This window comes from Rhinoderma darwinii, unplaced genomic scaffold (genome assembly GCF_050947455.1).
Source record: "Rhinoderma darwinii isolate aRhiDar2 unplaced genomic scaffold, aRhiDar2.hap1 Scaffold_436, whole genome shotgun sequence".
In the NCBI taxonomy this organism is placed as follows: Eukaryota; Metazoa; Chordata; class Amphibia; order Anura; family Rhinodermatidae; genus Rhinoderma; species Rhinoderma darwinii.
The window spans coordinates 84,317-97,320 of record NW_027463850.1 but is presented as its reverse complement, the minus strand read 5'-3'; the positions used below and the strand labels follow the sequence as shown (position 1 = coordinate 97,320).

The window sequence follows — 13,004 nt, the reverse complement described above, 5'->3', positions numbered from 1 at the left end:
ACCTACTGTATATATACACCCCATATACCGGTCACCTACTGTATATATACACCCCATATACCTGTCACATACTGTATATATACACCCCATATACCTGTCACTTATACTGTATATACACCCCATATACCTGTCACTTATACTGTATATACACCCCATATACCTGTCACATACTGTATATATACACCCGTCACATACTGTATATATACACCCCATATACCGGTCACATATACTGTATATATACACCCCATATACCTGTCACATACTGTATATATACACACCCCATATACCTGTCACATACTGTATATATACACCCCATATACCTGTCACATACTGTATATATACACCCCATATACCTGTCACATACTGTATATATACACCCCATATACCGGTCACATATACTGTATATATACACCCCATATACCGGTCACATATACTGTATATATACACCCCATATACCTGTCACATACTGTATATACACCCCATATACCCGTCACACTGTATATATACACACACCCCTTATACCTGTCACATATACACCCCATATACCTGTCACATATACTGTATATATACACCCCATATACCTGTCACATACTGTATATATACACCCCATATACCTGTCACATACTGTATATATACACCCCATATACCTGTCACATAGTGTGTATATACACCCCATATACCTGTCACATACTGTATATATACACCCCATATACCGGTCACATATACTGTATATATACACCCCATATACCGGTCACATATACTGTATATATACACCCCATATACCGGTCACATATACTGTATATATACACCCCATATACCGGTCACATATACTGTATATATACACCCCATATACCGGTCACATATACTGTATATATACACCCCATATACCTGTCACATATACTGTGTATATACAAACACCATATACCAGTCACATACTGTATATATACACCCCATATACCTGTCACATATACTGTATATATACACCCCATATACCTGTCACATATACTGTATATATACACCCCATATACCTGTCACATATACAAACACCATATACCTGTCACATACTGTATATATACACCCCATATACCTGTCACATATACTGTATATATACACCCTATATACCTGTCACATATACAAACACCATATACCTGTCACATACTGTATATATACACCCCATATACCTGTCACTTATACTGTATATATACACCCCATATACTGTATATACACCCCATATACCTGTCACTTATACTGTATATATACAACCCATATACCAGTCACATACTGTATATATACAAACACCATATACCTGTCACTTACTGTATATATACACCCCATATACACACCCTATATACCTGTCACATATACACACCCCCATATACCTTTCATATACTGTATGTATACACCCCATATACTGTATCTATACACCCAATATACCCGTCACATATACTGTATATATACACCCCCATATACCCATCAAACACAACTATATCGTTTGAGAATCAGTCCAGAAACATCAGATAGCCGTTACCACAGGGGATTACACGGTGCTGGGACATTCACCCCCCGATCATGGATAAGGAGACCACTTACATTCTATCCCACAGTGTATGAGCCGGGCAGGAATCACTGGACTGCAGCATCTGAGGGAATATGAGCAGAACATCAGCGCAAGCGTTCAACACTGCACCCCGCGGCCTCAGCGAAGCTCTGCCAGTATACATGAGGTATACGCTCCTACTATGTGAAGCATAAACTATATACACACACGCCCCTTTCCATTCCATAGGTTTTTTGTCTTTTTCTACATTGTTGATTCATATTGAAAACATATCTATAAAGGAACATATGGAATTAAATAGTAAACAAAGTGTTAAACCAGAATCAGTTTGATATTTTACATTCTTCACAGTTACCCCCTTTTGCTTTGATGACGACTTTGCACACTCTTCATGAGGTCATCACCTGGAATGATTTGCCAACAGTCTTCAAGAAGTTCCCAGAGGTGCTGAGCACTTTTTGGCTGCTCGTCCTTCGCTCTGAGATGAGTTGACCGTAACTGGGTCTAGTTTGGGTGATTGTGGAGATCAGGTCACCTGACGCAGCCCTCCATCGCTCTCCCTCTTGGTCATACAGCCCTTCCATGTCCTGGAGGTGATTGGGGTCTTTATCCAGTTGAAATGATGGTCCCACTAAGCACAGACCAGATGTGGTGACGTGTCGCTGCAGATTGTGGGGTAGACACGCTGGTTAAGTGTCCCCAGTAAAGCCCCCTCACTTCATGGTGGAACCACGAGTACAAACCATCCGCTCCCCTTTTCTCACGTGGCGGTTCGAACCACAAAATCTCACGCTTTGACTCCTCAGGCCAAAGTTCAGATTTCCACCCGTATAATGTCCATTCCTTGTGTTTCTTGGCCCGAGCTCGTCTCCTCTTCTTCCTCAGCGGAGGCTTCTTTGCAGCAATTCCACCATGAAGTCCTGATTCTCGGCGTCTCCTCTTCTTCCTCAGCGGAGGCTTCTTTGCAGCAATTCCACTATGAAGTCGTGATTCTCGGTGTCACCTCTTCTTCCTCAGTGGAGGCTTCTTTGCAGCAATTCCACTATGAAGTCCTGATTCTCGGCGTCTCCTCTTCTTCCTCAGCGGAGGCTTCTTTGCAGCAATTCCACCATGAAGTCCTGATTCTCGGCGTCTCCTTTTCTTCCTCAGCGGAGGCTTCTTTGCAGCAATTCCACCATGAAGTCCTGATTCTCGGCGTCTCCTCTTCTTCCTCAGCGGAGGCTTCTTTGCAGCAATTCCACTATGAAGTCCTGATTCTTGGTGTCACCTCTTCTTCCTCAGTGGAGGCTTCTTTGCAGCAATTCCACTATGAAGTCCTGATTCTCGGCGTCTCCTCTTCTTCCTCAGCGGAGGCTTCTTTGCAGCAATTCCACCATGAAGTCCTGATTCTCGGCGTCTCCTCTTCTTCCTCAGCGGAGGCTTCTTTGCAGCAATTCCACTATGAAGTCCTGATTCTCGGTGTCTCCTCTTCTTCCTCAGTGGAGGCTTCTTTGCAGCAATTCCACCATGAAGTCCTGATTCTCGGCGTCTCCTCTTCTTCCTCAGCGGAGGCTTCTTTGCAGCAATTCCACTATGAAGTCCTGATTCTCGGTGTCTCCTCTTCTTCCTCAGTGGAGGCTTCTTTGCAGCAATTCCACCATGAAGTCCTGATTCTCGGCGTCTCCTCTTCTTCCTCAGCGGAGGCTTCTTTGCAGCAATTCCACCATGAAGTCCTGATTCTCGGTGTCTCCTCTTCTTCCTCAGCGGAGGCTTCTTTGCAGCAATTCCACCATGGAGTCCTGATTCTCGGTGTCTCCTCTTCTTCCTCAGCGGAGGCTTCTTTGCAGCAATTCCACCATGAAGTCCTGATTCTCGGCGTCTCCTCTTCTTTGCAGCAATTCCACCATGAAGTCCTGATTCTCGACATCTCCTTAGTACGGTTGATGTGGAGATGTGTCTGGTTATTGATCTCGGAGGTGCTGGTAATCTGGGGTTTCGGAGGCTGGTGACTAATGAAATTCCCATCCGCAGCAGAGGTCACTCTTGGTCTCCTTTCCTCGGGCGCTCCTCATGAGACAGTTTCATCATAGAGCTTGAAGGTCTCAAGTGCAGTCATGGAAACCATCTAAACATCTGCCCATTGATATACCTCCACACACCACTGATGGCCTCTTACACATTATACCGCCACACACCACTGATGGCCTCTTACACATTATGACACCGCCACACACCACTGATGGCCTCTTACACATTATACCGCCACACACCACTGATGGCCTCACACATTATACCGCCACACACCACTGATGGCCTCTTACACATTATACCGCCACACACCACAGATGGCCTCTTACACATTATACCGCCACACACCACTGATGGCCTCTTACACATTATACCGCCACACACCACTGATGGCCTCTTACACATTATACCGCCACACACCACTGATGGCCTCTTACACATTATGACACCGCCACACACCACTGATGGCCTCTTACACATTATACCGCCACACACCACTGATGTCCTCTTACACATTATACCTCCACACACCACTGATGGCCTCTTACACATTATACCGCCACCCACCACTGATGGCCTCTTACACATTATACCTCCACACACCACTGATGGCCTCTTACACATTATACCGCCTCCACACACCACTGATGGCCTCTTACACATTATACCTCCACACACCACTGATGGCCTCTTACACATTATACCGCCTCCACACACCACTGATGGCCTCTTACACATTATACCGCCACACACCACTGATGGCCTCTTACACATTATACCGCCACACACCACTGATGGCCTCTTACACATTATACCGCCACACACCACTGATGGCCTCTTACACATTATACCACCTCCACCCACCACTGATGGCCTCTTACACATTATACCACCTCCACCCACCACTGATGGCCTCTTACACATTATACCACCTCCACCCACCACTGATGGCCTCTTACACATTATACCACCTCCACCCACCACTGATGGCCTCTTACACATTATACCGCCACACACCACTGATGGCCTCTTACACATTATACCGCCTCCACACACCACTGATGTCCTCTTACACATTATACCGCCTCCACACACCACTGATGGCCTCTTACACATTATACCTCCACACACCACTGATGGCCTCTTACACATTATACCACCACCACACCACTGATGGCCTCTTACACATTATACCACCTCCACACACCACTGATGTCCTCTTACACATTATACCTCCACACACCACTGATGTCCTCTTACACATTATACCTCCACACACCACTGATGGCCTCTTACACATTATACCTCCACACACCACTGATGGCCTCTTACACATTATACCTCCACACACCACTGATGTCCTCTTACACATTATACCTCCACACACCACTGATGGCCTCTTACACATTATACCTCCACACACCACTGATGGCCTCTTACACATTATACCTCCACACACCACTGATGGCCTCTTACACATTATACCGCCTCCACACACCACTGATGTCCTCTTACACATTATGATACCGCCACACACCACTGATGGCCTCTTACACATTATGGTACCGCCACACACCACCGATGGCCTCTTACACATTATACCGCCACACACCACTGATGGCCTCTTACACATTATACCTCCACACACCACTGATGGCCTCTTACACATTATACCTCCACACACCACTGATGGCCTCTTACACATTATACCTCCACACACCACTGATGTCCTCTTACACATTATGATACCGCCACACACCACTGATGGCCTCTTACACATTATACCGCCACACACCACTGATGGCCTCTTACACATTATACCACCACCACACCACTGATGGCCTCTTACACATTATGGTACCGCCACACACCACTGATGGCCTCTTACACATTATACCTCCACACACCACTGATGTCCTCTTACACATTATACCGCCACACACCACTGATGGCCTCTTACACATTATGGTACCGCCACACACCACTGATGGCCTCTTACACATTATGGTACCGCCACACACCACCGATGGCCTCTTACACATTATACCTCCACACACCACTGATGTCCTCTTACACATTATACCTCCACACACCACTGATGGCCTCTTACACATTATACCTCCACACACCACTGATGTCCTCTTACACATTATACCTCCACACACCACTAATGGCCTCTTACACATTATTATACCGCCACACACCACTGATGGCCTCTTACACATTATACCGCCACACACCACTGATGGCCTCTTACACATTATGGTACCGCCACACACCACTGATGGCCTCTTACACATTATACCTCCACACACCACTGATGGCCTCTTACACATTATACCTCCACACACCACTGATGTCCTCTTACACATTATACCGCCACACACCACTGATGGCCTCTTACACATTATACCGCCACACACCACTGATGGCCTCTTACACATTATGGTACCGCCACACACCACTGATGGCCTCTTACACATTATGAAGACAAGAAACTCATCAAATTAACTCTTCACAAGTCGTTCCTGTTCATTGAGAAACATTCCAGGTGACGACCGCACGAAGAGAACGGAGGGAATGCCAAGAGTGCAAAGCCGTCAAAGCAAAAGGGGGCAACTGAAGAATGTAAAACATATTCTGGTTTGTTCCTTTATAATGATCACGTCTTCAATACGAATGGTGGATGCTGCCGCAGTGCCCTCCGCGGATGCTGCCACAGCGATGTCAGGGGCTTGCCCAGAGCTGTAGTCCCGGAGCAGAGCCGCTTCTAGCACTCTGCCTGGGATTCCAGCTCTGCTCCGGACATCACTGTCCATATATGGACAGAGGAGATGTCAGGGGCAACCCCAGAGCTGGAGTCCCGGGCAGAGCGCTAGCAAGTTCTTCCTGGGACTCCAGCTGTGGTCCTGACATCACTGGGACTCCTGCTCTGGGGAAGCCCCTGACATCATTGTTGATGTATGGACAGTGATGTCAGGGTATTCCACAGAGTCCATACTAGCGCTCTGCCCGGGACTCCGCTCTGGGGAAGACCCTGCACACTGTCCATATATGGACAGTGATGTCAGGGATTTCCACAGAGTCCCGGAGCAGAGCCTGTACTAGAGCTCTGCACTGGACTCCGGCTCTGGGGAAGCCCCAGACATAACTGTTCATACGTGGACAGCGATGTCAGGGAATTCCAGAGTCTCGGAGCAGAGACTATCCTTGCGGCTCTGTGTCCCACGGGCCGCTGATGACAGCCCCAGGGGCCGCATGCGGCCCGCGTACTTGAGACCCCTGATAGAGAGATATATATATATATATACACACACACACTTTTTTTATTATTACACAGTGAAGGTGTGACAGGTATGCGGGGCGTGCAGATACATACAGTATATGTGACAAGTACATAAGGTCTGTGTACAATGCATTCAGAAAGTTTTCAGCCCCTTGAACTTTTTTCACTTTGTTATGTTGAGGTCTTATGCTACAATAAAAAAAAAATTACGTTTTTCAACTTCATTCTGCAGTCAATACCCCACAATGACAAAGTAGAAACAGAATTTTAGTTTTTGCAAATTTATTAAAAATGAAAAACAAATTTCGCAGGGACAGAAGCGTTCAGACCTTTTGCTGCACTGAAAGTTCCCGAGAGCGCAGAGGCCGCCATGATTCTTAGGGTATGTGCACACGTAGTGACCAAAAACGTCTGAAAATACGGAGCTGTTTTCAAGGGAAAACAGCCCCTGATTTTCAGACGTTTTTCGCAGCGTTTTTTACGTCCGTTTTTATTGGAGTCTATGAGAAAACGGCTCCAAAAACGTCCAAAGAATTGTCCCGCATATAATGTATATAAGTGTCCCGCATATCATGTATAGAAGTGTCCCGCATATCATGTATAGAAGTGTCCCGCATATAATGTATATAAGTGTCCCGCATATAATGTATATAAGTGTCCCGCATATAATGTATATAAGTGTCCCGCATATAATGTATATAAGTGTCCCGCATATAATGTATATAAGTGTCCCGCATATAATGTATATAAGTGTCCCGCATATAATGTATATAAGTGTCCCGCATATAATGTATATAAGTGTCCCGCATATAATGTATAGAAGTGTCCCGCATATAATGTATAGAAGTGTCCCGCATATAATGTATAGAAGTGTCCCGCATATAATGTATAGAAGTGTCCCGCATATAATGTATAGAAGTGTCCCGCATATAATGTATAGAAGTGTCCCGCATATAATGTATAGAAGTGTCCCGCATATAATGTATAGAAGTGTCCCGCATATAATGTATAGAAGTGTCCCGCATATAATGTATAGAAGTGTCCCGCATATAATGTATAGAAGTGTCCCGCATATAATGTATAGAAGTGTCCCGCATATAATGTATAGAAGTGTCCCGCATATAATGTATATAAGTGTCCCGCATATAATGTATATAAGTGTCCCGCATATAATGTATATAAGTGTCCCGCATATCATGTATATAAGTGTCCCGCATATAATGTATATAAGTGTCCCGCATATAATGTATATAAGTGTCCCGCATATAATGTATATAAGCGTCCCGCATATCATGTATATAAGCGTCCCGCATATCATGTATATAAGCGTCCCGCATATCATGTATATAAGTGTCCCGCATATCATGTATATAAGTGTCCCGCATATCATGTATAGAAGTGTCCCGCATATCATGTATAGAAGTGTCCCGCATATCATGTATAGAAGTGTCCCGCATATCATGTATAGAAGTGTCCCGCATATAATGTATAGAAGTGTCCCGCATATAATGTATAGAAGTGTCCCGCATATAATGTATAGAAGTGTCCCGCATATAATGTATATAAGTGTCCCGCATATAATGTATATAAGTGTCCCGCATATAATGTATATAAGTGTCCCGCATATAATGTATATAAGTGTCCCGCATATAATGTATATAAGTGTCCCGCATATAATGTATATAAGTGTCCCGCATATAATGTATATAAGTGTCCCGCATATAATGTATAGAAGTGTCCCGCATATCATGTATAGAAGTGTCCCGCATATCATGTATAGAAGTGTCCCGCATATCATGTATAGAAGTGTCCCGCATATCATGTATAGAAGTGTCCCGCATATCATGTATATAAGTGTCCCGCATATAATGTATAGAAGTGTCCCGCATATCATGTATAGAAGTGTCCCGCATATCATGTATAGAAGTGTCCCGCATATAATGTATAGAAGTGTCCCGCATATAATGTATAGAAGTGTCCCGCATATAATGTATAGAAGTGTCCCGCATATAATGTATATAAGTGTCCCGCATATAATGTATATAAGTGTCCCGCATATAATGTATATAAGTGTCCCGCATATAATGTATATAAGTGTCCCGCATATAATGTATATAAGTGTCCCGCATATAATGTATATAAGTGTCCCGCATATAATGTATATAAGTGTCCCGCATATAATGTATATAAGTGTCCCGCATATAATGTATATAAGTGTCCCGCATATAATGTATATAAGTGTCCCGCATATCATGTATATAAGTGTCCCGCATATCATGTATATAAGTGTCCCGCATATCATGTATAGAAGTGTCCCGCATATCATGTATAGAAGTGTCCCGCATATCATGTATAGAAGTGTCCCGCATATAATGTATATAAGTGTCCCGCATATAATGTATATAAGTGTCCCGCATATAATGTATATAAGTGTCCCGCATATAATGTATAGAAGTGTCCCGCATATAATGTATAGAAGTGTCCCGCATATCATGTATAGAAGTGTCCCGCATATCATGTATAGAAGTGTCCCGCATATCATGTATAGAAGTGTCCCGCATATCATGTATAGAAGTGTCCCGCATATAATGTATATAAGTGTCCCGCATATAATGTATATAAGTGTCCCGCATATAATGTATATAAGTGTCCCGCATATAATGTATATAAGTGTCCCGCATATAATGTATATAAGTGTCCTGCATATAATGTATATACCTGTCACTTATACTGTATATATACACCCCATATACCTGTCACATATACTGTATATATACACCCCATATACCTGTCACATATACTGTATATATACACCCCATATACCTGTCACATATACTGTATATATACACCCCATATACCGGTCACATATACTGTATATATACACCCCATATACCGGTCACATATACTGTATATATACACCCCATATACCTGTCACATATACTGTATATATACACCCCATATACACTGTATATATACACCCCATATACCTGTCACATATACTGTATATAAACACCCCATATACCTGTCACTTATACAGTATATACACACCCCATATACCTGTCACTTATACAGTATATATACACCCCATATACCTGTCACTTATACTGTATATACACACCCCATATACCTGTCACTTATACTGTATATACACACACCCCATATACCTGTCACTTATACTGTATATACACCCCATATACCTGTCACTTATACTGTATATACACCCCATATACCTGTCACTTATACTGTACATACACACCCCATATACCTGTCACTTATACTGTACATACACACCCCATATACCTGTCACTTATACTGTACATACACACCCCATATACCGGTCACTTATGCTGTATATATACACCCCATATACCTGTCACATATACTGTATATACACACACCCCATATACCTGTCACATATACTGTATATATACACCCCATATACCTGTCACATATACTGTATATATACACCCCATATACCTGTCACTTATGCTGTATATATACACCCCATATACCTGTCACATATACTGTATATACACACACCCCATATACCTGTCACATATACTGTATATATACACCCCATATACCTGTCACATATACTGTATATACACACACCCCATATACCTGTCACATATACTGTATATACACACCCCATATACCTGTCACTTATGCTGTATATATACACCCCATATACTGTATATACACACACCCCATATACCTGTCACATATACTGTATATATACACCCCATATACCTGTCACTTATACTGTACATACACACCCCATATACCTGTCACATATACTGTATATACACACCCCATATACCTGTCACATATACTGTATATATACACCCCATATACCTGTCACTTATACTGTATATACACACCCCATATACCTGTCACTTATGCTGTATATATACACCCCATATACCTGTCACATACTGTATATACACACCCCATATACCTGTCACATATACTGTATATACACACACCCCATATACCTGTCACATATACTGTATATATACACCCCATATACCTGTCACTTATACTGTACATACACACCCCATATACCTGTCACATATACTGTATATACACACCCCATATACCTGTCACTTATACTGTATATACACCCCATATACCTGTCACTTATACTGTATGTATACACCCCATATACCTGTCACTTATACTGTATATATACACCCCATATACCTGTCACTTATACTGTATATACACACACCCCATATACCTGTCACTTATACTGTATATACACCCCATATACCTGTCACTTATACTGTATATACACCCCATATACCTGTCACATATACTGTATATACACACCCCATATACCTGTCACTTATACTGTATATATACACCCCATATACCGGTCACATATACTGTATATACACACCCCATATACCGGTCACTTATACTGTATATATACACCCCATATACCTGTCACCTACTATATATATACACCCCATATACCTGTCACTTATACTGTATATATACACCCCATATACCTGTCACTTATACTGTATATACACACCCCATATACCGGTCACTTATACTGTATGTATACACCCCATATACCTGTCACTTATACTGTATATACACCCCATATACCTGTCACATATACTGTATATACACACCCCATATACCTGTCACTTATACTGTATATACACACCCCATATACCTGTCACATATACTGTATATATACACCCCATATACCTGTCACTTATACTGTATATATACACCCCATATACCTGTCACTTATACTGTATATACACCCCATATACCTGTCACTTATACTGTATATACACACACCCCATATACCTGTCACTTATACTGTATGTATACACCCCATATACCTGTCACTTATACTGTATATATACACCCCATATACCTGTCACTTATACTGTATATATACACCCCATATACCTGTCACTTATACTGTATATACACCCCATATACCTGTCACTTATACTGTATATACACACACCCCATATACCTGTCACTTATACTGTATATATACACCCCATATACCTGTCACTTATACTGTATATACACCCCATATACCTGTCACTTATACTGTATATACACACACCCCATATACCTGTCACTTATACTGTATATACACCCCATATACCTGTCACTTATACTGTATATACACACACCCCATATACCTGTCACTTATACTGTATATATACACCCCATATACCTGTCACTTATACTGTATATACACACCCCATATACCTGTCACTTATACTGTATATATACACCCCATATACCTGTCACTTATACTGTATATACACACCCCATATACCTGTCACTTATAGTGTGTGTGTGTGTGTGTGTGTGTGTGTGTGTGTGTGTGTGTGTGTGTGTGTGTGTGTGTGTGTGTGTGTGTGTGTGTGTGTGTGTGTGTGTGTGTGTGTGTGTGTGTGTGTGTGTGTGTGTGTGTGTGTGTGTGTGTGTGTGTGTGTGTGTTTTACATGACCCTCGTCTTCATGCACTAACCTGTGGTGCCGGACCCCTCTGTGCGCCGCTGATCTCGGGTGACGCGGTTCTGGCGTCGCTGATACTTCCTGGTTTCTGTCCGGATTTAATTACTGCAAAACTCGCGAGATTTTAAACTGGATTAGGAAATGCGCATGCGTAAAACGGAAGTGTCGTAAGGCACTGCCCGCGCATGCGCAGTTGCTCGTGCGGTGCAGAACGTGTAAAGAATGTTGTTCACGGTCTGTTTCTACCAACGATTTTCCCGAGATAAAGAGCGGCAATAGCCTGAGGCAGGGTGGAGGTCCTGAGGTTGAGGCAGTGTGGGGAGGCTGAGGCAGTGTGGGGGTCCTGAGGCAGTGTGGAGGTCCTGAGGCAGTGTGGAGGTCCTGAGGCAGTGTGGGGAGGCTGAGGCAGTGTGGGGGTCCTGAGGCAGTGTGGAGGTCCTGAGGCAGTGTGGAGGTCCTGAGGCAGTGTGGAGGTCCTGAGGTTGAGGCAGTGTGGGGAGGCTGAGGCAGTGTGGAGGTCCTGAGGCAGTGTGGAGGTCCTGAGGCAGGGTGGGGAGGCTGAGGCAGTGTGGAGGTCCTGAGGCAGTGTGGAGGTCCTGAGGCAGTGTGGGGAGGCTGAGGCAGTGTGGGGGTCCTGAGGCTGGGTGGAGGTCCT

General features: G+C 43.5%; 1 protein-coding gene across 7 annotated transcripts in view; it reads right to left on the bottom strand.

The window, feature by feature from the left end:
- The window catches only part of SLC35F5 (solute carrier family 35 member F5), a 118,830-nt gene extending 106,370 nt beyond the window's left edge, over window positions 1-12,460 (bottom strand). For 6 of the 7 annotated variants that reach the window (XM_075848615.1, XM_075848616.1, XM_075848617.1 and 3 more), the window contains exons 1-2: window positions 12,363-12,450; window positions 1,591-1,640 (exon numbers count right to left, since the gene is read on the bottom strand). The gene's annotated coding sequence lies outside the window, so the exon portion shown is untranslated. Of the gene's footprint in view, window positions 1-1,590; window positions 1,641-12,362 lie in introns of all 7 variants that reach the window. The other variant, XM_075848622.1, reaches the window with a different exon arrangement.
- Window positions 12,461-13,004: the final 544 nt, after the last annotated feature.